Genomic DNA, 27,509 nt, shown 5'->3' with positions numbered 1-27,509 from the left:
GTAAATAACATTTATACATTACAGCATTTCCCCCAAAAAAGTCAGATAAATTGCACACCTAAGGTCTACATTTATTGCGAAAGTTTCTAAAGCCCATAATTTAAGCAGTGGTTTCTGTGTGTTACTACATGAAAAATGTTTGTTTGTACCTGGGCTAATTGGTTTGAACACCTGTTTGAGAGTCAATCACAGTTTACATTGCAATAGTTTTAGAGTCTTGTTTAAGGCACTGCCACATTATTCTGGTCTAACTTGTTTTCAATGCAGTGTTTCTTCAGTTGTGCCACAGCAGGTCTAATAATGAGGCTCACAGTGGGGTGGACGCTATTCGTTATTCTTTTTTGCACTTTGATCAATAGACTGGGCTGGCTTGCTCTTTCTATGATAACACATGAGTATCAATATAATCTCTCTCTCTCTCTCTCTCTCTCTCTTTTTTCTTTTCCATTTACCTGTTTCCCTTGGTGCAGGGTTACATCTTTACAAGTAGTGATTTATTTTATTTTGATATTCATTGTCTAGCCTGTGGTGCAACATCATTAACATATGTGTGCCTATGTAAACACCCATGCATACTGTACACCCACCTACCAGTGTATCACATGATTACTTAAACCCTTAGGGCATTAATACAGTATGTATTAAATTAAACCTTAAGTACAACCCAAATTCCAAAAAAGTTGGGATGCTGTGTAACATTTAAGTAAAAACAGAATGCAATGATTTGCAAATCTCATAAACCCATATGTTATTCACAATAGAACATTGAAAATATACCAAATGTTTAAACTGAGTAAATGTACCATTTTATGAAATAAGTAAGGTAATTTTAATTTGTAATAGGGACTGGCACAAAAAAGGCTGGAAAAGTAAGTGCTATTAAAAAGAAACAGCTGGAACATTTTGCAATTAATTAGGTTAATTGGCAACAGGTCAGTAACATGATTGGGTATAAAAAGAGTATCTTAGAGCGGCAGAGTCTCTTAGAAGTAAATTAGCCAATTAGCCTCCAGTTTTTTTCTTTTCCAGCCTTTTCTTGCCCCCGTCCCGACTTTTTTGAGACGTGTTGTGGCCATCAAATTTAAAATTACCATATTTTTTTCTTAAAATGGTACATTTACTCAGTTTAAACATTTCATATGTTTTCTATGTTCTATTTTTAATAACATATGGGTTTATGAGATTTGCAGTCTTGCATAGCATTCTGCCTTTATTTACATTTTACACAGTGCCAACTTTTTGGGTTGGAATTTGGGTTGTAGAAAGTAGATAAGGATCCCTCCACCTCATGTCTGTAATTTTAAAAGCACTTTTAATAGTATAGCAATAGCAATTTTAATAGTATTTCAATCATCTATACATTACACATTGGACACTATACATTCTTCTACTGAAAAGACCCACTCATCTAATCTTCGCTAATATTTGCTAACAGCTCAGCCATGGCTGGGGCACTAAAACTATTCTCATTCATGAACCAGCAAATCAATAAAATAAACAAGAAGCCTAAGAATAATAGCAAGTTTGTGTCATGTCTGCTCATGTTATGTCAGCATGATCCAATGCATAATTTACCTATTTCACTGTGGCCTATGGCTTGCATTTGTGAGAGAGGAAAAATGTGAGCGCTGATTCTGCTAATCTGCTCTTTTTGTCTCTCTGCACGTCAGTGTTAGTGCTTTGTTAATTGTTTGCGCTTGGAAAGCTAATGCCTTTGTTAAGGTGGCCTGGTTGTCAAATCCCTGCAGGAGCCATGAGGTGCCGAGGCAGTCTGTGTTAATTCTTAATGAGAATGTATTTGCTGATGTGGTGCTCAGTGAGAAGGTGTCTTAAATTGCATTAGCGCCCTGACAAACCTTTAGACATGCTCATTGGGTAAACGGCCACTGTTGTAATGTGCTTCACCTTGACCCAGTAAAGATTAATGTAACAAGACAGAGCAGAACCGAGAGTGTCTCTTTCTGATGCAGTACACAAAAAATGTGGTACACACACAAATCAGTGTGTAATGGACCAGACAGGGACATCAGTACCATGGCAGAGGGGTTTCTGGCTTGTATAGAACATGCTGACCAGCAATTCTGCTCTGATGGCAAGGTGTAAAACAACATATAATGTAGAGCTCAATGGGTTGTGAATCCCTAAAAGCTTTTGGGGGTTTCCTTTGAAAGACTTGGTGGCTTTCTTCCCCATGGAAAGTGTGGGGCTTCCAGGATTTAACTCCACATGTTTTGGAATATTTTGTTTTTCACCATATGAGGCTTTGTGTCCTAAATTGCCAATTTTTAAGATAAGAAGCATCAAATTATCTCATGGAAATGTAGGGGATGCTTGTGTGGATAGGTAGAGCTTACTTTGTACAATTGGTAAATATATAATATTGTTAAGCACTTGAAGGCTTAGCTTGTTATTCAGTTTTCATCTTATGGTATATAGTTTGGTAACTACTATGAATAAAGTTAAACTAATAGCAAGAAGTATGTACACAACTCACTCATCACTGAGCACCACTCAGGCTTTTTGGTTAGGAGTCTTTCAGCATGGCACCTGACATGGCAATATTTTCCCTCTCTTTCTTGCAAAAACATTCTAGATCCATCAAATTGTGAGGGCATCTCTTGTGCACAGCCCACTTGGATTCTGGTTTGGGCTCTGGCTATGTCATTCAAAAACAGTGACTTTCTTTTGGTTACTCTATTCCCTTGCTGATTTGGATGTATTATTTGGGTCATTGTTGTACTGAAAGGTGATATTCCTTTTCATATTCATCTTACTAGCAAACACCTGAATGTTTTGGATTAAAATCAGCTGGTATATGTAGCTATTCATGACTTCCTCCACCTTGATAAAACCAGCAGTTTTGACTGAAGGAAAGCAGCCCTAATCCTTGATGCTGCCACCACCATGCTTCACCATGGATATGGTGTTCTTTTGTTGATGTGCTTTTTTTTGCGCCAAACATACCTTTAGTTTCATCAGCCCATAACACATTTTGTCACATGGTTTGGGGTGATTTAGTTAGGCTTGGGTGTTTTCTGTGAACAAGGGCTTCTGTCTAGCCACCCCATAGCCCAGGCATTTGAAGAATATAAAAGATTGTCACATGCAGAGTGTAATCAGTACTTGTCAGATATTCCTGCAGCTCCTTTAATGTTGCTGTTGATCTCTTGACAGTTCCCTAGTAAGTTTTTGTCTTGTCCTTTTGTAAATTTTGGTAGGATGTCCTGTTCTTGGTAATGTCACTATGGTGCCCCATTTTCTCCACTTGTTGATTATGGCCTTCATGGTGTTCCATGGTATAGCTAATGTTTTGGAAAAAAATTGGTACCCCTCTCCTGATCGATTCCTTTCGACAGTGAGACTGTGTACAGGCTCTTTGCAGACCATGGCTTCAGAAGTCAGATGAAACCAAGAAACTCTTACATAAAAAGCTGGTCTTTATTTAGGATTAATCAGAATAATTTCATTGATGACAGCTGTGTGATAATTACATTTTGAACCTGAGATTGAGTGTGATTGGTTCATTCTGAACACAGCCACACCCGCATTTATAAAAGGGTGTGCACACTTATGCAACAAAATTATTGTAACATTTATTTATTTATTTTTTTCACCTCATGTTTAAAATCCATTGTAATTACAACCGTGACTGATTGATTGGTACTGGTTGTTTAAGGGATTATTATGCCAATTATATACCAAGCAAGCTCTTCCCTATCTTATGACAGCTATACCAACCGGGGAGGGTGAATGCTGAAAGATGTTGCCTCCCAGAGACGTGAAGCCAGCCAAGCCTATCTTTCCTAACTACTGCTCATGCTGTGTCACAGGGCATTATAAGACACTAGGAAGAATGTGATATCTGCCCTCTTCCGCATATAAGAGCTCAAAGACACATGTAATTGGCTAGTGTCTCTGTGATTGACAGGGGAGAGTGAGTATGCCATCACTCCAACCCAGAAAGCATGGACAATCTGTGGCTCCTGGCCATGGATAGCAGTGAAATTGTAGGGATTAAAATTTGTGATGGACGATAAGATGAATGCACCAGTTGGGAGACTGCAAGCCATTTGTTTAAATCCAACACATGAACCAAAATCATAGCTAAGGCAGGCAGAGGTCAAAATCAGAAGCAAACAGATAACTGTAGGCAGTTCAGATAGACATGTTGAGTAAACATCATAAAGAAAAATTACTAAACACAGATTTACAGAGTAAACACAATGGCAAGACTTTGCAAGGTGAGTGTATAAGCATGGCAATCTAGGTATATAAAACATCTAATTACTATGATGAGGAAGAGCTGTTCCATTTTGTAGCTTGGGGAATGAGCTAATGCTTGTACTGGATTGGGCACAGATCTGGATTCACGAGTCAGGGCTGGAACTGATGAAGCTATGTATGACATTTCTAAATCCATCTAAAAAGAGGTAAAGGTTACAGAGTCTACCAACCATTATTTTGATGCTCTTTTTATAGTCCTAATTTGTACTGTAGATGTGTTCCTAATTATAGAAAATAACTGCCTAGGTTTGTTGGGTCAGGTTTGGGTCATGTAAGCTATGGAAACTATGAAAATGCATTTTAATAATTGTATTAATTATCCTTTAAACCATGGAAGTCTGTGCAGCTGAAGTAAAAATAGAATCAAGCAGATGTATCTGCAAAAACCTGAGGTGCAAGTCAGTGGAGCTTCACGGGTTGTTAGCCACAGTTTAATAGGGCAAATCCCATATACTGTATACACTGATTCTACACCTTTTGGTGCCAAATGGCCACTAATAAAACTTAATGTAATTCATTAAAAAGAAAATAGGATTAAAATACCAGGAATCTCCTAACTTTGTGGCTGAAGACCAGAGGTGTCGAAGCGTCCTTTGTCATTTGTTCCTGGCTCTTGAGAGCTCCTAACTATCCATCATTATTGTGGTTGATAGTCATTTTGAGTGCCTGCAATAGACAAGAGGGTGATCCTCCAGAGGCCAGGATGTACTCAAGTATGTGGAGGATCTGAAGTGGGCAGAATACAGGCAAACAAGATAATGGCAGAGAAGTTACAATTTAGAAGTGTAGGACTGCATTTTTCAGCCCTTGCCAAAAGACAGGGGAAAACATTTCAGTATAACGTTTCATGTTTGGCATACACATTAACATTGTTAACAAATTCCTTAAGGTGGATTATTCTGGTCTTTTGTATAACCAAGTACAATAGCACCACCAGTGGTCATAAGAAAATACACAGAATGGTATGAAGAAGAGAGGCTGGGTCTGATTTCTTTCTAGCCCAGAGTGTAGATTCTTGGAGCCTATCAGTGACAGTCGTGTCCGCGACAGTTAAGGGATTATAGTTAGGATTAGGAGGAGAAAAGTTGACAGGCTAAGGAATTACACAAAAGGACAGATAATGGAACCGATAAGAAGAGATAACTGTAATGTTTTATTTAATGGAAGAGTTACAAGTTTTCTGTTTACTATGTTTAGTATTTGGGGGAAAGACAGCATGAAGCCATTACCGGCTTTAAATCACAAATGTTGTTGATCTATCTTTAAGTGTGTGTGTGTGTGTGTGTGTGTGTGTGTGTGTGTGTGTGTGTGTGTGTGTGTATGTAATAGTTCACATTGTTCTTATTGTGCCATCAATTAGACCTCATAATATAATGCACTACTCATCCCTAATGGTTTCATTGATTTTAGCCCTCCCATCAAATAGCCAACACTGTTCCATAGATATAAAAAAAACACATCCCGGCCTTTACTATCCATTTTTTTACTATTTATAATTTTAAACTCTTGCTTTTTTGTTCTTCTATACTCTGGCCAGATGTAAGAAAGTTTCATTTGAAATTCTTGTTGCATGCCAAGTTCTAAACAAGTTAGACCTACGAGAGCCTCCTATTGCCTTATCCAGCAAAGGGCTTGAATCTTTTAGTGAAACCAACAGTTCCTGTAAATTTATTATATTTACCCCAGTCTCTCTGCTGGTGAATCCCTCCATCTTCTCCCTGACATCAGTAACTGCTCAACAAAGGAGCTAATGAAGCAGAGCAGAGGAAATTTTTTCCTGGTAATTAAGAAAAATGAATGGAGGTGACATAGAGGCTGCTGCATGCTTCATAATTGTCCTCTCCTCTATATCTTCCTCCTCCATTCTTCCTTTCTCCATCTGTAACTGTCTTCTCGGTGACCTGCTGCATCATACCTATGATGAATGCATTCTGAAAATTTTTTTTGGGGGGGGGGTGTAAAATACATGCTTCACAAATATTGGATTATTGTGTCTAAATGAATGGCAACTTAAGAAAAATAAAACCATATAATGTTTAGTCTTCTTTGTTTTTACCCTGATTGACAGAATTGATTCTAATCAGCTTCCTCTCTCTTCACATTGATGGCCCCTCCAACAGTCAGCTACGAATTGCAATTTGGGCTTCTCCTTCTTGCAAGATGAGTTTGCAGCATATTGATTGTGCTTACAAGAGGTCTCAAAGGATTTCTGGTCACCAAAATGAAGTAATGTTCTCCAGACAAAACAATGCCTGTTAAAGAGTGCTACTCAGCCTTCAGCTCTGCTAGGCATCTTATAAAATAGTTCAGATATTCAGATAGCAGACTGTGAAATATACAAATGTGTGAATGACTGACACCTTAAAATGTATACGTTTAGGTTGGCATTCACGATGTGAGATAAGTAGGAAACGGGCAAAACTTTGTACATGTGTAACCTACTTGCACCCTGTCTTGTGCCCGATGCTCCCTGGGATAGGCTGCAGGTTCCCTGTGACCCTGAAAAGAGTAAGTGGTAGAGGATGGATGGATGGATGGATGGATGGATGGATGGATGGATGTATAACCTGTGAAGGCTACTTGTGAATAATTGTACAGGCTAAAACATTCCTAGCTATCTGAAACTCAGCATTACTATTATGAAACCATTATAGTTGAGCCTTATATCAAAGGCCTTATGTCAAAGGCATAAAATGATTGCATACAGATGTAAAAACATACCTTGAAATACGTGTGTGTGTGTGTGTGTGTATATATGTATGTGTGTGTGTATATATGTATGTATGTGTGTGTGTGTGTGTGTGTGTGTGTGTGTGTATATATATATATATATATATATATATATATATATATATATATATATATATATATATATATATATATATATATATATATATAGACTGCACTATTAATGATTGCTACTTTTTATCAAGTTTTTCAAGAATGCAATCATAGCATATCTCTTCAAAATAGGCAAGGTGAACAGAAATGCTGCACTTACTGGTAGCCATGTCTTCCATTCAAACCACACAGAACTCACAGTTCTGACAAATGTCCCTTATGTAATTATTTCAATTAAACAATGTCTGCTAAGTTTATTTACATTTAGTTTATACTCCAAAGGCATATTGAAAAATCAATGATAGAGAGGATAATCTGCCTTTTAAAAAAGGTTGGTTATTACTAGAGCTGCAACAACTAATGGATAAAATCGATAATAATCGATTATGAAAACCGTTGTCAACGAATCTCATTATCAATTAGTTGGTCTGCACACGGCACGGGGGAGATTTACTCATTTACTTCTGTTCCAAAAACATGCTAAGGAGAGTAAATACTAAAGTTGTGTCCCAAATGAAGTACTAAACAATTACACTATGCAGTGGGTACTATGCCGTCTACTGTATTAATTTTAGAAGGGCAATATAAACTCAAATAGAACACTAGCGATTTTTTTTCTAACTGGAAGTATAAGCTGCTTCCTACTCGACAGCGCATGACGTCATACGCACGTAATGCGACGCCGCTAGCTTTAGCCTAATACCCAGAGTCACCAACAATGACTTTCTTTTCTCTCAATGACCATAAGACGGAGGCGAAATCATCGATTGAGTGAGGAAGAAAGTCCTCTAAGGCAGTGGAGCATTTTATATTAAACACCGCGGAGAAGATTTCTAAACTTTATAAAGCAGAGTTTGTGGTGCACGAGCACGACAGTGATGCTGTCGCGAATTGCTTAAAAGGTTTAGTTTAATTTAATTTTATTGACATTATATGCTGTATCAGTGTAACTTCTGTTGTTTATTATAACGGAAGTGATTTATTAGTAACAAGGCCACGTTGCTCCTCATGCTCGGTGTAGATGTGATGATACAGAGTGAGAGCGCGAGTAAGATCTGATATCTAATTTGAACATTATGGTCAAAAGTAAACACAAGTAAAATAATATTCCTAAAGGCAGCGAGTAACAGAAACCACAAGGTGCAGTGAAAGTGAGATTTTACTATTAATTTAGAACCGTAGTTTAATTCCGTGCTTTTTGTGCATCCATAAAAAATAATGCATATATACTATTATATTCTATATATAATAGTATATATGCATTATTTTTTATGGATGCACAAAAAGCACGGAATTAAACTACGGTTCTAAATGAATAATATATATTCTGGTGTGTATCTGTATGTATTGGGTTCGTTGTATTATATAATTAGACAAACAGTTGTGTAAAGTTTTAGTCTGAAGTTTATATTTGTAACACTCTAACTAAACTAAAAAAAGCGGTACTGACAGTTTGGGCCCCCCCCCCAAATTGGATTAATTGATTAATCAAAAACGTGTCCTCTAAACAGGCCCAGCCCCAAATTCCCTTAACAAGCTATCAGTGATAAGCTGTGTAAATTGACCTTCTGCACTAGAAAGACCCAACTTCTCATTGATGCTGCTTTTGTTCTGGTTCTAGAGGTTGACCAATTGATCAGTTTTGCCAGTTATTCATCACCAGGAACTGTTTGCTGGAACTATCTTTTTTTGGCAAAAATTCACACCGATAGTTTCCGTTTCACACCGTAGCAGCCGTTGGGGGAGCGACTAAGAAGGGTTGTTGTTATTTGAAGTGTTTTTTCATTCATTTTGGATGTTTCTATTTTTATTTGTTATTTGGACTGTTACTTTTGGTTTAGTTTGGATGCATATATTTTATTTACTTTAATATTTATGAATAGTTAATACATATAATCATATTTATTAGGGATGCACCGAAATGAAAATCCTTGGCCGAAGCCGAAACCGAATATAATGAAAAACTTGGCAGAAAGCCGAAGGCTGAACACGTTGTTTTCCATTTATTTTGCCATTTTTTCACCATTGCATAAATTAAATAGTCAAAATGTGCTTTTTATTATTTTGTCTTGCTTTTCAAAGTAAAAAATTCAATTACAAAAACTACAATTTCAAAATATTTATTTAACACTGAATAATTTTTTTTTCATTCTATTAGCATAGGCTACAAACAAGGCATGATATAACTAAATAAATAAATGAGTAAAATAAAAATATTTTGATGTGGTCATCTTTGAGCCCCCCTTGAATAGCCTATGTTAGGCCTATAACTGACTGCTGAAAGAATGGAACATTCAGAAGCCTACAACATAAAAGTGCATTAAAAAGTACATTGACAAGAGTGCAAAAATTGGTTCTATACGGCTGATTATATTGGGGATATATACCGCTTGCGTCCCTGTACACCTCGCGGAGTGTTATAGTATTATGCTTACATACTCTAATATCTAACGTCTCGTAACGTGACGGAAACAAAACAAACGCACAGTAAACATCCAAAGAGCACGTAGCTCGTGCATGCGCGCGCCCCTTCATCGAGGTCGTGACAGTCGCGCGTCTCACTCTGGTTGCTACGCTATTTGGTCGCGTCATCAAACACGTCATTGTTCGGTCAAATTTATCCGGCCGTTTCACTTGTTTGGCCGAACACTAAAAGTCCTTTTTTTTTTTTTTTTTGCTATTTTCGGCCGAATAATTTCGGTTGCCGAACATTCAGTACATCCCTAATATTTATATATTTATTTAATTTAAAAAGGGAGGGTACATTTAAATGGTACAGTAGGAGCTGTTTATTATTGTAGTAAAGTTCAGCAATATTTTACTTTGAGTGTTGTGTTTTCATTAAGTATTAATTTCAAATCAGTTGATTAATCGGTTATCGGAAGGTACTACCCAGCTTAGCTATTGGTAAAATCCACTTGTCGACCTCTACTTGATTCCACAAAAGTAAAAAATAATCCACTTGTTAACAGCAAATAAGATTATGTGGATGCCAAATAGTTTGCCTCATTTTATGTATATTTTCTACTATACTTTTATTTTATTTAAGTAACTTATTTCCTATACATTACATGAATCATACTTTCACACTCCACAAAACACCAGGAATTACTAAATGTCTTTTGTCATAACAGTTACAGGAGATAATAATAATGATAATATTTTAAAATGTGTAGCACAGTTCTAGGGATGTGGGTTTTTGTGACTCATTTCTAACTGTATCACATTATTTTTTTTGCAGTTATTTGCATTTTTTTTCAGTGGTCAATACCTGCATTACTTACTGTTAAAATAACAAATAATTAGCAATGAATATCCGTTTAAACAAATTCAATGCGGATTAAATTTCTGTTCATGCTTCAATTGTTGACGATGCTGGAAAGGTTTCATCAGCACAGTTTGTGAATGACTAATCACAGCTTCTTTCTATGCTACTTATAGTATGTCATAAAACAGCTGATGTATAATGTCTTCTGATGTTTTCATCCAATTAGAGTATTGAATCAACACAGTGGGAACCTTATCTCCAAGTTCAGGCTGAGGACCATGTTAAAACCAACCCTATTAGCCTTGTATAACTGCAACATATTCAATTTGATTCAGGAATCATGTAGTAAATAGAAAGATTTTTAGTTAACAATTTCAACCATTTGGTTATCACACATAATTGATGTAATCGTCCTGACCTGACCTGGTTTTACAAAAGTAATACTGTTAATTTTGTTACTTTGCAGTTATAAACGCGGTGCCATTGTGTGAGGAAAAATGTCTCTCAATGCATTTCCATCAAGCATAGTATCAGAAAGCAACATGTAGCAGTTGTGCTATTATCCAGCAGTTTGACAGTCTTGTGCAGCTGTGTGAATCATTCTGCCTCTGAATTGAAATCTACAGGTCCAGAGGTGCCATTTGAGCACACTGAGGGAGGTCTAATGATGCCTGTAATGCTGTTTATGGTGGTAATAATAGTAGTAATACTGAAATAATGACAGTGCTCAGTGTAATAGTAGTTCATCGTGTGTAGCGCAGAGGTCTTCTGCGTGCAAAGATTACTCTGTCATTGTCCCAGCGGGTCGCAAGACTCTCAATGTTCAGCTCTATGATTTGGCGCGTTCAAGTGTGGAATCCAATTGTGTGAGTGTGTCTGTGCTTGTGTGTGGGTGTGGGTGTGCTTGTGTATGTGCGAAAAGATCTCTTATGTAGCATGTAATATGACGTGTTTGTGTGAATGTTTTATATGTTATGAGTGTGTTGGTTTATAGAGATGGTGAAAAATCTTGCACAAATATACTTTTATGGTCTTCAGTACTAATTTTAAATTGTTATACTGAAATGGTGTACTTCTCTGTAGGTGTGTGTAATGTGCACTCACATATTATATACTATTCACATAAATAGTATATTAAAATATACAATCAACAGATTACAATCAAATGTAAACATACATATACTATAATATTATACCACAGCACTGTTGAATTCTCAGATTTGATTGGTCAGAAGGTGTTTAGTGATTAGTTGGTGATTAGTGTTCTATAACGGCACTGTTTTGACACAGATTTATATTAATTCGCTCATTCTAATTCATTAAGTCTAATAAGCCTCTACGTTTCTAAGCATAATAATAAACTGATTTAAAAAAAAGAGAAAAATGTAGAATTGTCAATGTGGTGAATGTTTCTGTGAAGCATTTATGGAATGCAAGTTTCTTTAGCATTTATGGAAGGAGTTTCAGGTGTCAGTGCTTTGTAAAGGTTAGTAAGATTCTCAGCATGGGAACGTCTTCAAGACAGTGGACTTTACACCGAAATTTCTGGTTTCTCTGTGACATGACATGATTGCATTTTTTTTTCCTCTTATTAATTTAAAGAGAGAGAAAAGGAGAGAGGCTGGTGAAGGAATGGCTGTTCATAGCTGCTATAATGTACGTGATAACATTCTGAACATGCTCTGTTATATATGCCCACCCAGAGGCTGCCTTGTGCACCTCTCACCTTTCTTGTTCTAACAGTGCCTATGGGCTTGACACACTGCCACCCTGTAATATTGCACACCTCTACATCTACTTCCATCCTTTACCTGACAAAACAAATACTCTAACAGCACACCTCAGGATTCCAGCAGTACCCAAAGTTAGGATTTATAGCTCTCAGGGTTCAAGAGTTGCTGGTGCATGCATTTAAATAAATTTCTAAACACTTTTTTTTTTTTTTTTTTTTTAACACTAAAAGCCAGGATACAAGAGGTTGGTCAGCATCATATAAACAAGCTGTTGCTGACATTGCATAGTAGATCTTTTAAGGTGAGAAAGGAGATGGAGGGAGATAGTGAAAGATGGAGAGCTAATTGTGTATTCAGGGCAGAGTTACTATTTTATAACAGTGCTGCTATTTGTCCCACATTGCTTGTTAGGGTGTGTGGTTTCTAGTAGGAGCTTCCACACGTGGAGGCTCTAAAGTAATTTACGACGTGAAGGCCTGATTTATGAGATTGTTTTTCTGCACATTGAGGGACAAGAAAGATAACAATGTGTTATTTATAAGAATATAAATCATGTAAGTGGGGAAAAAAGCAAGCATACACCTCTTGTTTCCTGTCTATATATTAGCAACTGTAATGAATATATTCTGCATAATATGCAATTGATGGTACACTAGTTAGTCTTCACTGTTAAGAATAAAACATGGAAGGATCATTTCTATGTGTTTGGAAATGTGTCATCTATAATGCTGTGTTTCCTCCTCCTCACCCCAGCTTTCTTGTTATTTATTTATTTCCACTTACTGCTGTTGAGAGCCTGTATATTTCCAGCCATGGGGATAATGCCTGCAAATAGATTTATTAGCCAATTTTGTAATCATGACAAGGGTAATGTGCATGTCAGTCAGTGTTGGAGAACGGAGGCAACAATGCGTGTGCTGCGGGGATGGACAGAGCTACTCGGCATTTAAGAGAGACGATATCTACTCAGGCTGCAAATACGGTAGGTAGAGATCAAGAAGTTATTAATTAAAGTTACACCAGTGTCGCACATGTGAGAGACCAAGGGGTAAATGAAAATGTAGTGCTTCATGGCCTCAACAGAAGGTGCACTGTTAATGAAACAAAGTATATGCCAGAGTGGCGACACTGCAGCTTTGTTTTGGATTTGTCATCATATTGAGAGGTCATAAAGATGACAAACTTTCACAGACCAGATGCGCCCTTATCTGATGCCGTCATTCTGAGCATAGACGTTGCATTTGGCCTTGTTGCCTTCTGTATCTTACTCTTTCTGATATGTGACGTATATAGCCCAGGGGATTAAAAGAACATTAGGTTATAATGTTTTATATCACAACTCTGACTGTAGTGCCAACTGTAAGGTAAATCCCAGGTTTATATTAAAGAACTGTGCTCTAATGCTGTAGTATTCCTTTGAATAGTAATAGTAAAATGTACAGTTGATGCTTGACGTAATCTAAGGAATTAAAAGCCAGTGGATAGCATTGTCTCCTGACAGCTCCAGGATCCCTGGTTTGAGCCTGAGCCGGGTTAACACGTGTTTCTGTGCATGTTCTCCAGTGTCCGCATGGGTTTCCTCCAGATTCTTCAGATTCCTCCCACCTTCCAAAAAGGTGGACTGGCTGAGACAAATTGTCCCTTCTTGTGGGTGGGTGCGTGAATGTGTGTGCATGGTACCCTCTGATGGACTGGCATCTTATCCAGGATGTATTCCTACAGTAGCTCCTGATCCATGGCAACCCTGACAAGGATAAAGCAGTTCCTGAAAGAAAATTGTTATTTAATGTAGACGAACATATAACCACTGATATGGTGAGGCTGTCTATAAAGAGATGTTTAGTTAACTTTTTTGAAAGGAGTTTCCAATGTCAGCGCTTTGTAACATTCAGAGGTAAAGCTGTAATTGTAAGTTTTCTACCATGGTAAAGTCTTCAGGACAGAGGACTTTGTACTTTCTGGTTTCTCTGTAACATAATGTTTTTGCAACTTTTTCAGAGAGAAAAACACAGAAGCTGGTGAGGGAACAGGTGTTATACAGTAGTTGCTATAATGGAAGTGATAACAGGAACTAACTTGTCTTTGGATGTTTCAGCAGCATTAAATGTAACTATAAACCATTAAAGAGTATGTGTTCCTTGACAACTTATATATATATATATATATATATATATTTTTTTTTTTTTTCTATAGCAGCATGCTCCATCATATTTTATTCCTTACTTTTATAGACTTATAATTGACAGGATGTTTCCTGTGAGTTTTCATTATGATCTCAAAATAGGTTACCAACAAACTGACTGGGTCATATTGCTTTTTCTTGCAGTCAGCCTTGGTCCTTGACCGAGTCAGAAACATCTTAACGATTTCTTTGAAAATACAGACTTTGGACAGAACTATTCATCTTAGATTGTACAATATCTGTAAATTTTTGCTTGCCAATTTCTGCAGGGGACTTTTGGGGTTTTTAAGGGATGCCTGCAATCTCAACATTCCTGCGAGGTCCAAAGGGGCTTGTTAGAAGCAGGTTGGTGCTGTCAAAATATTTATAGGGTTTGAAAATGCTGGACAGGGACAAAAAAAGAAAATGCACAGCATACTCTGGGGGCTATCATGTGGATAACACTAGTGAAAAAGGGGCTATGGTATAGAGGGCACCATCACTTGGTAGGTGATTTATGTAATAGATCACAGCGATGTTAAGGCAATGAAGGTCATCCTGCAAACTGTCTGGTAATGTGCTATTACATAGAGTTTAATATTAATTACAGTACTTTATGACATCCACAGATTTAAGAACTTGCTCTCCAGTGGAGCTAAACAGGACAGTGTGTCTTACATAAGAGAAACTGGGACAAAGACTTACACTATAATATCTAGTGCACTTTAACTATACATATTTAACACCCTCCCCATAGAATAATTTTTTATAAAGCCCATATTTGCTTTGATACCACGTTACAAAGGCAATGAAACCGAAACATACAAAGAAATGGAAAGAAGGTTCACACTGTACTACAAAAAATGATTAAGAATAAGCTTCAAAATCACACAAAATTCACCACAGTTGTAAAGAGTGCAATATTTGAGTTACTATAGACTTACGGTCAGCTCAAACCGGGCTGGAGATTCTCCTCTGATCTCTCCCGTCAACAAGGTGTTTCAGTATGCAGGCCCTCCATTCACAGGATTTTTTTGTTTTGTTTTTTGTTTTTCCACCAGTCTGTGTAAACACCAGAGACTATGTGAAAATACCAGGAGATCAGCAGGTTCTGAAATACTCAAAGCAGCCCTTCTGGTACCAACAACCATACCATGATTAAAGTCACAGAGATCACATTTTTCCCCATTCTGATGTTTGATGTGAACATTAACTGAAGCTCTTGGCCTGTATCTGCATGATTTTATGCATTGTACTGCTGCCACATGAATGGCTGACTGGAAAACTGCATGAATGTGCATGTGTACAGGTGTTCCTAATAAAGTGAATGGTGAGTGTATATGGCAATATCGATATTCTTTGACAGATGGACAGATTTGTCAAATGAAAACCAACACTTTTGAGTGTAGCATTGTTTGTTTCTGAGTACTTTATTAAAGCTATTGTATACAACTTGGGGTCTCTCAATAGCTCATTCTTCTGTCAGTTGAGCAGACTGAACCATTCTGGGATCTGCTGGATCCTGGACAGGACACTGGTCCATTGCAGGGCATTACACAAACACAGTCTGGAACATTTCTTAATTCATTTGTTATCATACAAATACAATACTCATCCAGTGAATTGAGCTTTGATTGCTTTATTTATTTTTTTCACATGTGGAGACTCTTTCCAGTTATATAGTAGTTTAAATTGGAGTGCATTGCTTTGGTCTCAGCTGTGTCCTCTGACATGAGTGTACTTTGCCCTAACCTTTTTTCTAGTGGATTTAGCAGAGGAGAGCTTGCCCCAGTGATGACCGCCTTGCCTAATGGGAATCTTCTGGCTGAATGAGCCTCTCGGCAGGGATACACAGATCTGCCCAGCCAGTGCTCCAGCTGTGGCGCTGACATAGAGAAAATGAAGTGCTCTGAACAGGAAAGCCATGTTTCAGAGAGGATGGTGGGTGGGGGAGGTTCGGTGCTGGATAGGAAGAATATAGATCGTGGTGAATAGCAGAGTATGGGCCATGGCAAAATGCCACTCTGGGAGATTTAGGATGATGAGACAAGGTGTTGTTCATCTCGTAGCTTTGATTCTGCAGCCCTTCGTGGTTGTGTCTTGGCAGTGGCTCTGAATTGGTTGGTTTTCTCACAATGTGGTGCCCAAGTTTTCAGTGGTTCAGATTGAGCCTCTGTAAACACTTTACACAATAGCCTCTTATGTTGCTACAAAACATTTTCTGGTTGTTGCTTATGTCACTGGTTCAATATTTTAAAAATTTAGCTTTTTAGGATCTCTGAATACAGTGCCTTGTAAAAGTATTCACCCCTTGGTGTTTTTCCTCATTTAATGTATTACAATCTGGAATTAAAATGTATTGTTATTTGGATTTCATGTAATGGATCTAACAAACTAGTCCAAATTGTTGAAGTGGAATGACAGAATACTTAAAATAAATAAATAAAAACTGAAAAGTTGAGTGCATATGTTTTTTCACCCCATTGTTATGAACGCCCTCAATAAGATCTGCTCCAACCAATTAGTTCAAGTTCAAGTGGCTTTATTGTCATTTCAAACATATACAGCTGGTACTGTACACAGTAAAACGAAACAATGTTCCTCCAGGACCATGGTACATAAAAGAAGACACTAACCACATGAGACGACACCGAACTAAATATATTCTACTCATTTTTACATAAAGTGCACGTGCAAACGTGTACGAACATCACAGGCAATACAGTACTACAAATTAAACAGGTCAATAGGCACAGTAAGTGATAGTGTGGGGCTGACCAGTACACAGTTTTAGTGTGGAAGTGTCCGACATAACAGGTAGTGCAAACGATAGGTGCCAAAGAGTATCACTATAATTTAAAAAATGGTATAAATGTAAACATATCATGCTATGAATCAGTATTCAGCAGATTAGCTTATACCAAATGGACATGGCAGTTATTGGAGTAGCAGCCAGGTAAAGTGTGTAATAGTGACAAGAAATTAAATACTATATTTTATAAGTATAGTAGCAGCAAAAATGCAATAGAGTCAATGCAGGAAGGTGCAAATATTGCAGTGGGAGTGGGATGGTGTTCAGTTCAGAGTGTGTGTGTGTATATGTGTGTGTCAGTCCAGTCTCTGAGTATTGAGGGGTCTGATAGCTTGGGGGAAGAAACTGTTACACAGTCTGGCCATGAGGGCCCGGACGCTTTGGGAACCTTTTTCCAGACGGCAGGAGGGTGAAGAGTTTGTGTGAGGGGTGTGTGAGGTCATCCACAATGCTGGTGGCTTTGCGGATGCAGCGTGTGGGGTAAATGTCTGTGATGGAGGGAAGAGAGACCCCAATGATCTTCTCAGCTGCCCTCACTATCCGCTGCCCTCACTATCCGCTGCAGGGTCATGCGATCCAATAAGGTGCAATTTCCTAACCAGACAGTGATGCAGCTGCTCAGGATGCTCTCAATAGTTCCTCTGTAGAATGTGGTCAGGATGAGGGGTGGGAGATGGGCTTTTTTCAGCCCTTGCAGAAAGTAGATATGCTGCTGGGCTTTCTTGGCTATGGAGCTGGTGTTGAGGGACCAGTTGAGGTTCTCCATCAGGTGAACACCAAGGAATTTGGTCCTCTTGATGATCTCCACAGAGGAGCCGTCGATATTCAGTGGAGTGCTCTCCTAAAGTCAACAATCATGTCTTTTGTTTTGTCCACGTTCAGAGACAGGTTGTTGACTCTGCACCAGTCCGTTTGCTGCTGCACCTCCTTTCTTTATGCTGACTTGTCGTTGTTGCTGATGACACCCACCACGGTCGTGTCATCGGCGAACTTGATGTGATGGGAGCTGTGCATTGGTGCACAGTCGTGAGTTAGCAGAGTGAACAGCAGTGGACTGAGCACACAGCCCTGAGGGCCCCCTATGCTCAGTGTGGTGGTGCTGGAGATGCTGTTCCCGATCTGGAATATGATTGTGTGGTTTGTGTGCATATATTGTGGCACCGCTGAGCAAGTTCTGAAATTTTGTAGTATTTCAATGCAATGACAAAAATGTTTCTACCTATCTAAGTAGTAAAATACTAAAAAGGCAATAGTGCAAGAGAGCGAGTAGCAGCAGGTCATTGATAAAGCAGTTTGGTGACCATTTCCATGACTAGCAGTGATCATGCTACCCTGATGGTGGAAGGTTTTTAGTACTGCTTACGAGGCTAAACCTTGTGAACCTGCATGTGGCTTTGAAAGTGAGATTGACTGCCAGGAATTAAGTGGAGTTAACAGCCCACATACAATCATTCAGGCTTTTAGGGAGTACAAGGACTCAAAGTTCCAGAAGGATTGTGGCAGTTGTTGGCTACTGTTTAATACCATGCCAGTCTTGAGTGGCGTGTGAGCGGGGTTTCACCAACATGAATCTCATTTTTATCTTGCAGTGTGAAACCCTTCTCATCCCCACCATTTTGTCTCTGATGTTTTAGAACATCGTGGGTCCGCTGCTTAAAAGTTCAATCCTGAGCCATTTATGTGCTCATGGATACATAAGGGACACATGGAAAAGTAGGAGGACAGAGAAATTACAGCTTTGTGGAATATTTTGAGTTGGGTAAGATGCTTTTTTTCTTGATTATGTTGTGCAGTTAATGTTAGTTTATTGTAAGTAGATCTACTGTATGAACATAGCTTTCTTTTCGAAGTGCTTTGGGCAAATGTGTTTTTTAGCTATCTGAGGTGAGAGCACATAAGTTGATAGAATGTGCAATCCATAAATGTTCCCTTTGTGCTGAGAATACTCACTGCTATAAACTCGTTACTTCGCTGTACCAATGTGATCAGTTACATAGGCCTACCTATCAGCATTGAATATCGTTGCCTATGTGAGATTCTAGAAGCACTTTTACGTGTCTGTAAGTCTGGGGACCGGGACCTTTTGCATGCCTCCCAACCTGCCGGATCACTACTGTCTTATTGTTTTGGGACCTGCAGATTTACAAATTAAGCAGTGCTTAAAACACATGTTTACTGGTAGGCTGTAAACCTTCCCTACTAGACAATGACTGTGACGTTTGTGTTTCAGTTGTCTGTCAGTATCCAAGTCAGTTAGTGCTAATCACTATGCAGGTCTTCTGCTCAGATATCCCACCATCAATAAAAGAAATGAAAACAACTCCCAGGATGTTGATTGATTGTGTGTGCAAACAACTTTTGCCGCTGCCTTCTTCTCGGTTATTGAAAGTCTGATTTTCACTTCATGCACGGTTTAGGGAAAATTAGCTGTTTAGATTAATTTATTGAATTCTCCACCACTGTATTTAAGGTAAATTTAGATGGTTAAATTTAGATTTAAATTCTCCACCAATACATCTAGTAAAGCCTTAGCTTCCTAGGACTCTTCATTTGAATTGAGGGAATATTGCCAAAATCAAATAACAACAGCTAACTAATTTGTCCACCAAAACTCTTAGTGAGGCTGTGCACTGATTCTGAAAGTTATTACTATTGTGACCTTTGATAGTAACACCATATTGTGATGACACAATATTTCTGAGCAGGGTAACGAAATAAGCAAGTTTAGATCTTATATCATGAGCAAATGAATCGCAGGCTAATGAATCACTCTAACATAGATGAGACTTTATTACACTATTCTATGACACATAAACAAATCAAAATACTACACAAAGACTATTCTAACACAAATACACACATGTGCACACATACATACACACACACTGGCATGACCGAGAGAAATAGACTTAGAGTACAACAGAGGCGAAGAAGAATGCTAGTGTTTTGGCTAATGTTAGTTTCAAAATAGACTCTGAACTGAGCGAACCATCAATGTATTATGAGGGACCCAAAACTGATTGTAGGCTGTGGATTCCTAAGTACTGCACCAGCTTATTAAACGTGGGAAAGATGTGTACTTGATTGCCGTAGTTAGTGAAAGATGAGGCGTGCAATGTCGTCGAAGCTCAGGAGACCTGGTTGAGACGATGATTGGCGATTGGATGGAGTCATTCACAGTCGCAGGTTGGTTTCAGCTTAAAAGTTTCTTAGGTTAAAGCTATCAGTAATGCTTAAGAAAAGAAAGATGCAGAGGTCTTGAAAACAGATGATGAAACGGACGAGACTAACAGAATGAATCTTCCTCACTGCCAGCCAGCAAGTTCACCATGGCATGACCTTTTAAACCTTGCTAACCGTCTCAGCCCTCTAGGGGTCTTAACCAATTTGTAGTGGTTTTTTGGACGACGTGTTGCAAGTTTGGTCTTTCCCTCCAGCTAATCTGCATAATTTCTGTTAGGGTCCATGCTCATTCAACTTTATTGTTACTTTGTCTTTTATGTTTAAAAAGGGATTTTCGTGAGGAGTTGTTATAATTTGCCGTTCACTAGCATTCCAGAAACGTTATGACCAACATATAGATACCAAACATGAAGTATTTAGCAATAAGGAATACTGTGCCAGGTATATTGGCCTAATACCAGATGATAAAAGCCTAATAGCTACTTTTAGGTTACATATGGGGTTACTATAGTTCACAATACTCAACAGTTAGTTCGTGCAGGATACTAGTAAATATATATGTTAACAAAACACAAGGATTACCATTTTGGATTCTGGACATGGATACATGAATGTCTAGAAATGATAAGTCAATCAATTGTGAGATATGTGGTGTAATGTATAATGGCACAAGAGTATGGCAATGACAAAGTCTATTTTATACTTTTTCACTTTTTTTATACTATTTTTCACTTAATGCTTATCTGGAATCATAAGGGATTAAGTGAACTCCATGCAGGAATGTCTCAGTTCTTCCATGAGGGTTAATCCAGGTAACTGTGAGCAGACCTCCCTTTTGTTTTTGCTTATCTAAGAGGAGGCAGCATTTAAAAAATTCCGGGCGGGTGATCTGCAGAGAGGACGACACATAATCTAGTAGATGATCAGAGAAATGAAGTTCGGAAAGGTATTGCAGAGTCTGTGTCCTTTTAGAAGACTGTATAAACTTAGATTCCAGGGATTTTCACCTTGCTCCAGGATAGAGTTTTATTTCTTAACGCCTTGAGGTTTTCAGGGGTGGTGATAAATTACCAAGAGGCAACATCCTGCCAGATGGCCCTCTACGATGGTCGTTGGTGTTATTCAACCTGGTCTGTAAACACATTAGCTGGGCCCCCTCCTATGGGTGAGTCCATGACTTATTGTTTGAAGGTCTGAGGGAATGTGTTTAGAGTGCCTTCAGTGGAAGGTAGTGATAAGCTGTGAAAAGCTCAATTTTAATCACTCTGTGACTTTATTGGCTGCCTGGTTGTCCTTAAGGTCCTACAACTGACTCTTCATGTTTGTATGATCAGTGTGTGGCACTTAGATATCATGCTGTCTCCATGGGTAGTTCCTCTACTAAGTCTGTGTTTATGGATCATGTTCAGGCTTCTGTTGGAGAACATTGACCCTGCACTCTGAGGTGCCATCCCAGATGCCATCTCTAGTAGCATAGCTCCCAGCTGTCCAGCAGTCTCACTCACTCACTCACTCACTCACTCAGCCAATTCCTCTCCTGTCCTTACGATCATTGGCCAGTGCCTATTTTGGCCTCACTTGTGCCAGCACTCCATAAGATGAGCAATTGAATAATTGTGCATCTGGCAGAGAACAGGTTGGGCAGCACGGTGTGCACTCCAGTGAGAGAAAGCATAGAGAGTAAGAGCTGTGGGAAGTGGAGCAAAAGGTAAAATGTCAAAAGCAAATGGGAGATGGAGTGGCAAGAAAAGGTGACTAAAGAGGAACAGAGCGAGCACTAAAAAAGAGCAGATCTGTAGTTAAGTACTTCTCAGTTGGCGAGAGGCTGTACCAGAGAGTGAGGGCGAGAGAGCCAACATAAATGAAAGGAGAGGGAAAGTGGGCGAAGCAGGCTGCAATTAACATAATTAGACAACCTGCTCTTCTAAGGCATTGACCATATACGTCTTCCCTCATTACATCCTGTAAGCAAATGCGGAGCTTAATGCGAGGCAACATGCTCTCTCTCCATGCTCCATCCATTACCGGAGATGTGGTTAGCCAATCCACACTACTCCCCTCTGAGCCTCACTCACCCGTACCTCTCCACTCTGCCAAGATGAGACTCTCCAGCTCAGTGGCTGCATTAAAGCATTTCCTCATTCCAGATCATAATAGCCCATCTCAAGGGCTCTCTGTCTGCAGCCAAATGCAAGAATTGGGTGCTGCTACAACACAGACTTTGATGCCAGTCCAGGTGTTTGGTTAATGTTGCCTAATTGACTTTGTATTCCAAATGTTTGGTTTGCCAAGCATAAACAGTTTGTCGGCCTGGAATGATTTTTCCAAATATGTGTGCTCGCTTCAGTACCCCAACATTATTTATTTATTTACAAATGCTACATTGTGCAAGTAGACTGAATAATTGGAAGCACCTTTTTAGAATTATTATGTGTTTAGAATAATAATACAAATGCCATCAGACAGGTGTAAATCTCATAATGATCATTTATTATAATAAAATTTAACGATTTATTTATTTTTTTATGCCAAATAATCCCACTGGGTATCACAGCCTCACACTCAGAAATTGCATATGTTCTGATGGTTTTCATAGTTTCTGTAATCTAACAGTAAGATATGCAAGTGCAGGAGTGGATCCAAGACTTTTACAGTGAAGTGGCCAGTTTGGACCCACAGGTTAATTTATTGTTGTGGCAAACTTTGTGGAAAAATTCAACTCTACTTTATCATTACTTACACCAGTATAGTATAGCAAAAGCTCTCTCAATGTTCTCTCTTGTGCAGCAAACATTAAATAACAATATTACAATATTAAATTATTACAGTGATATTAAATGACTCATATGTTCAGTAAAAAAAAGCCATTCATTTAATTATTAAGTAATTAATTAATCACTCATTTGTTATAGCATATATTTCATTTCTGACAAAAACAAACACATTTGGAATTGGTTTTCACCCATGTTTACTCACCTTTCCGATGTTTTTGCTGCCTGCTCAAATATTAGCTCGCAAGATGTTGACTGACTATAAAACATTTGTGTTCAGTAAACGTTTACTACTTCATCACTTCACATCAAACTTTTGAAGTTGTAATGATCTAACCGATTGGCAACCATCCATCCGTCATGAAATCATTCATACAGTGAAATAACAAACATTATTTCTCTTTTGCTGCATTTACATTAACTGCATAACTGCATTAGTTCTATGTAATTGCATAAATTACACCCCCCCCCCCCCCCCCCCCAAACAAACAGACACCTTGTGTCAGTCAGTTAATCTGTTGACTAGAGTTGGTACAGCTGAGTGTCTTTTTTGTTTTGTTTTTTAACAGATTGAAACATACAGATTCAAATTACTTTAGTATGAATATATATTTTTTTGCCTTACAGAAAGAACATGAACTGGTTCCCACTAATATCATTAATTGGCATTACCAGGCTGACACATACAAACATTTAATCACCTTTCATTCAAAGGTACAAATTCAGATGCATCTGTTGCCTCTTGTAACTTTAATGCCTACTAGTGACAGTGGTGGAAATGGCCGAGATAAAATGGCCGGGGGTGGGATTCTTAATTGTTTAACCTTTAGATCTTCTGTTAAAAAAAAAAATCACAAAAATACTCTGCATAAAGAGGTGTATAAAAAGAAATAGGTTTGTTAAATGTAGGTGTGCAACAATTATTGGCACCCTTTTAATCAATACTTCAATACCTCCCTTTCCAAGATGACAGCTCTGAGTCTTCTCCTATAATGCCTGATGAGGTTGGACAGTACATGGCAAGGGATCTGAGACCATTCCTCCGTACAGAATCTCTCCAGATCCTTATAATTTCGAGGTTCACACTAGTGGACTCTCCTCTTCAGTTCATCCTTCAGATTTTCTATGGGTTTCAGGTCAGGGGACTGGGATGGCCATGGCAGGACCGTTAATTCAAAAGAATCTCAGCTTTATCCATATCAAAGTTTCTACTACCGCATCTGTTAAAGTAACTGTTTCTGTTAAGATTTTCAGCTCTGTTAAGTCTCCATTAACTTCCCTGAGGTGGTCCTGTGAGGATGTGCACTGATAGAGAAACGTTCCCATTGGCTGCAGCCTGTAGGTATTATGGCCAATCATGAAATTCAACATTGCACAACCACACACAGAATATCCCCGCTATGCTTATGTGCAGAACTTGCTTTCGTAGGCTTTCGAGTGAATAAAAAATAGAAATCCTCTTCAGGTCAGTCCCTTCAGATCTTGGAGTTGTCGCCACATCTCAATAGCCATGCCGATATTTATTCTCATTTTAGCACGGGCTAAGTCGCTTTCCCTTTTTGACTGAAGGCACTCTGCAGTTTGAGGTTTCTTGGTTTTGACAATAGCTTATTCATCAAATGTCAACCATGATTGCTTTTAGAACTATCCAAATTAAAGCAGCCATTTAGATGACAAGTTAAAATTCTAAGCAACTCTTGTATGGACAAACACCTCACCATTCTCAGCCCCCACATACAGTATAGTAGCTGGCTCTTCTTATTTTTGCTTACGAATGTGATGTAACCACACAAAGGTGTGGTGATGTCAAAGGCCATGCAAATGGCGTCAAACTGACATTTCCTCCAAAAGCCGACCTGACAGCTCAAATTATAAATCATTATTGTAAGCTTACCAGTGCAAATCAGGGTAAGGTTAGGAGACAATTTTGAACACCTGATTTTTTTACATACCTGCTCAAAATTTGATTTTTGTTCACTTTTAATCAAATAAAATTTGATACTACAGTTTTAAGTGAGGTTGTGGATGTTCATATATTTCAAAACACTTTTTTCCATTGTCACCATTTTCTTGTGTGTTTTAAAATGATTGACCAATACTGTGATATTATAAAATATCTCATTCATTCATTCATGTTAATTAACAACTTTTCACATTTTTATCTAGAATAAATTCTATTTTACCTGTCCACATCAATCCATATTAACTCCATTTCCTGGTTATAACAACCTACTTTTGGTGACCTTAAAATATTTTTCTAATGGCTGTTTCAAGTTCAGGTGCCATTATCCCCCATAACTATAGGCAGTTGTCATACCTATTAATATTACAGGCAAATGGCTTGAAATTTACCTTTCTATAACCCGGCACAATTTTGAAAGTAGGTCAGTTACAGAAATTTATATTTCCTTTGCTGTCTTGGAGGCATAAAAATTATAACACAGTCTTACTAAAGAAGGGTTTTGAGTTACTACAAAATTCACCCAGTTAATTGTCATGCAGGTTATACAGTTAATGTCCATTTTTATCTAGTTTTCTGTAGGGCAGTTTTTGATTTCTAAGTTGTATCTGTTCCACTGCATAGTTCTTTGTGAGCTATATTTTTCAAGCACTTTATTATTTCACTTGCAAGGACACAGTGAGGAAGTAGAACAATCATACCAGTTTAGCAGTTATAATTACTTAAAGAAACTGAGGCAGACCTTTTTGTCTGGGAAAATATTCTTTCCAATTAATGCAGTCTCATGTTGATTTGCATGAAAACTACACATTCTGTGTTCTCCACCTGCTGCAATACAGATGACAAACATGTCTCATATGCTGCTTTGTCTGCATCTCCACCTGGTCTATTTGTGCATTTTGATAGATATTAGTCATCTCTTCAAGAACCTTTGAACTGGTCTTACAGAACCATTTCTTGATGACCTTCCATGCCTGTCATGTAGTTGGATTCTTTGTAATCAGGTTCCTAGGAACCAACATCGTTGTAATCTAGCAGTTGTATAACAGCATTAAAATATATATATATATATACAATTAATGCAAGGTTTTGTGGTTAGAGACTGGATGGAAGTACAGTACCGCTAGAAAGTTTATGAACCCTTTACAATTTTGTGCATTTATTTCTGCATAAATTTGACCTGAAATATGATCAGACCTTCATCTGTCCTAAAACTAGGTAAAAAGAATCAAATTAAACAAATGGTGCAAGACATTATAGTTTTTACATCTATTTATTGAACAAAAGTATCCAAAAGTAAATTTACTTGTCAGAAAAAGTATGTGAACCTTTGCTTTCAGTAACTGGTGTGACTGCCTTGAGCAGCTATAACCGAACATTTCTGGTAACTGATGCTCAATCCTGCACAAAGGGTTTGAGGAATTTTGGCCCATTCCTACTCACAGAACTGCATGAGTTGCTCTTTTTAGGTCCTTACACAACATTTCTTTGGGTTAAGGTTTTGACATGGCCATTCCAAAATGTTACATTTCTTCTGCTTTAACCATTTCTTTGTAGACTTACTAATGCGCTTAGGGTCATTGTATTGCTGCATGACCCACTTAAGATTCAGTTTATAGACAGATACCCTGACATTCTCCTTTAGAATTTGCTGGTAAAATTCAGAATTCATAGCTTCATTAACAATGAGAAGCCATCCTGAGAGCAGCAAATCCTGAGGCAACAAAGCAGCCCCAATCCAGGCTACTGCCACCCCATGCTTCGTGGTTGGAATGCAGTATTTGGTTTTTGCCAAATATAACGCTTTTCATTGAAATAAAAATTTTTGGATTTATCTGTCCACATAACATTCTTCCAGTAAGATTCTGGCTCATCCACATGGTCATGAGCAAACTTCAGATGGGCAGTAGTCGTCTTTTCGGAGAGTAGTGGCTTCCTCCTTGCTATCCTGCCATGCACACTGTTCTTGTTCAGTATTTGCCTGATGGACTCATGAACAATCACGTTACTCAATGCAAGAGTGGCCTGTAGATGTTACCCTGGGGTTCCTTGTGACTTTCCGTAATATTATTTGCTGTACCCTTGGACTGATTTTTGCTGGATGACCACTCTTGAGAGAGTAAATGTGGAGCTGAATTTTCTCCATTTGTATATCATCTACCTCACAATGGATTGGTGGAGGCCAGACTCTGTACAAATAGTTTTGTAACCTTTTCCAGTCTGGTGAGGCTCAGCAACTCTTTTTCTGAGGTCCTGAGAAATCTACTTTGATCAAGGCAAGACACACTTCTATAAACCTGTGTGGTGAGGACCAGACTTTGTTCTTGAAATTTTAGAGGGCCAGCTAAATTCACACCTGATTGCCATCCCCTTGATTGAAATAGCTAACTTCAATTTCCCTTTAAATTAAAGGATAATCAGACTTTCACATACTTTTTACACCAAATATATTTAATATTTTAAATTTTGCTCAATAAATAAATGTAAAAAACTAAC

The 27,509-nt window shown here is 38.2% G+C and overlaps 1 protein-coding gene across 2 annotated transcripts in view; it reads left to right on the top strand.

Moving 5' to 3' along the window:
- Nucleotides 1–27,509, top strand: part of LOC108271544 (cadherin-22) — a 273,022-nt gene that overhangs the window by 78,892 nt on the left and 166,621 nt on the right. The window lies entirely within an intron of this gene.

This window comes from Ictalurus punctatus, chromosome 11, assembly GCF_001660625.3.
Source record: "Ictalurus punctatus breed USDA103 chromosome 11, Coco_2.0, whole genome shotgun sequence".
Taxonomy (NCBI): domain Eukaryota; kingdom Metazoa; phylum Chordata; class Actinopteri; order Siluriformes; family Ictaluridae; genus Ictalurus; species Ictalurus punctatus.
Note: the sequence above shows the minus strand (reverse complement) of the source record. Positions and strands in the feature narration are given on the sequence as shown.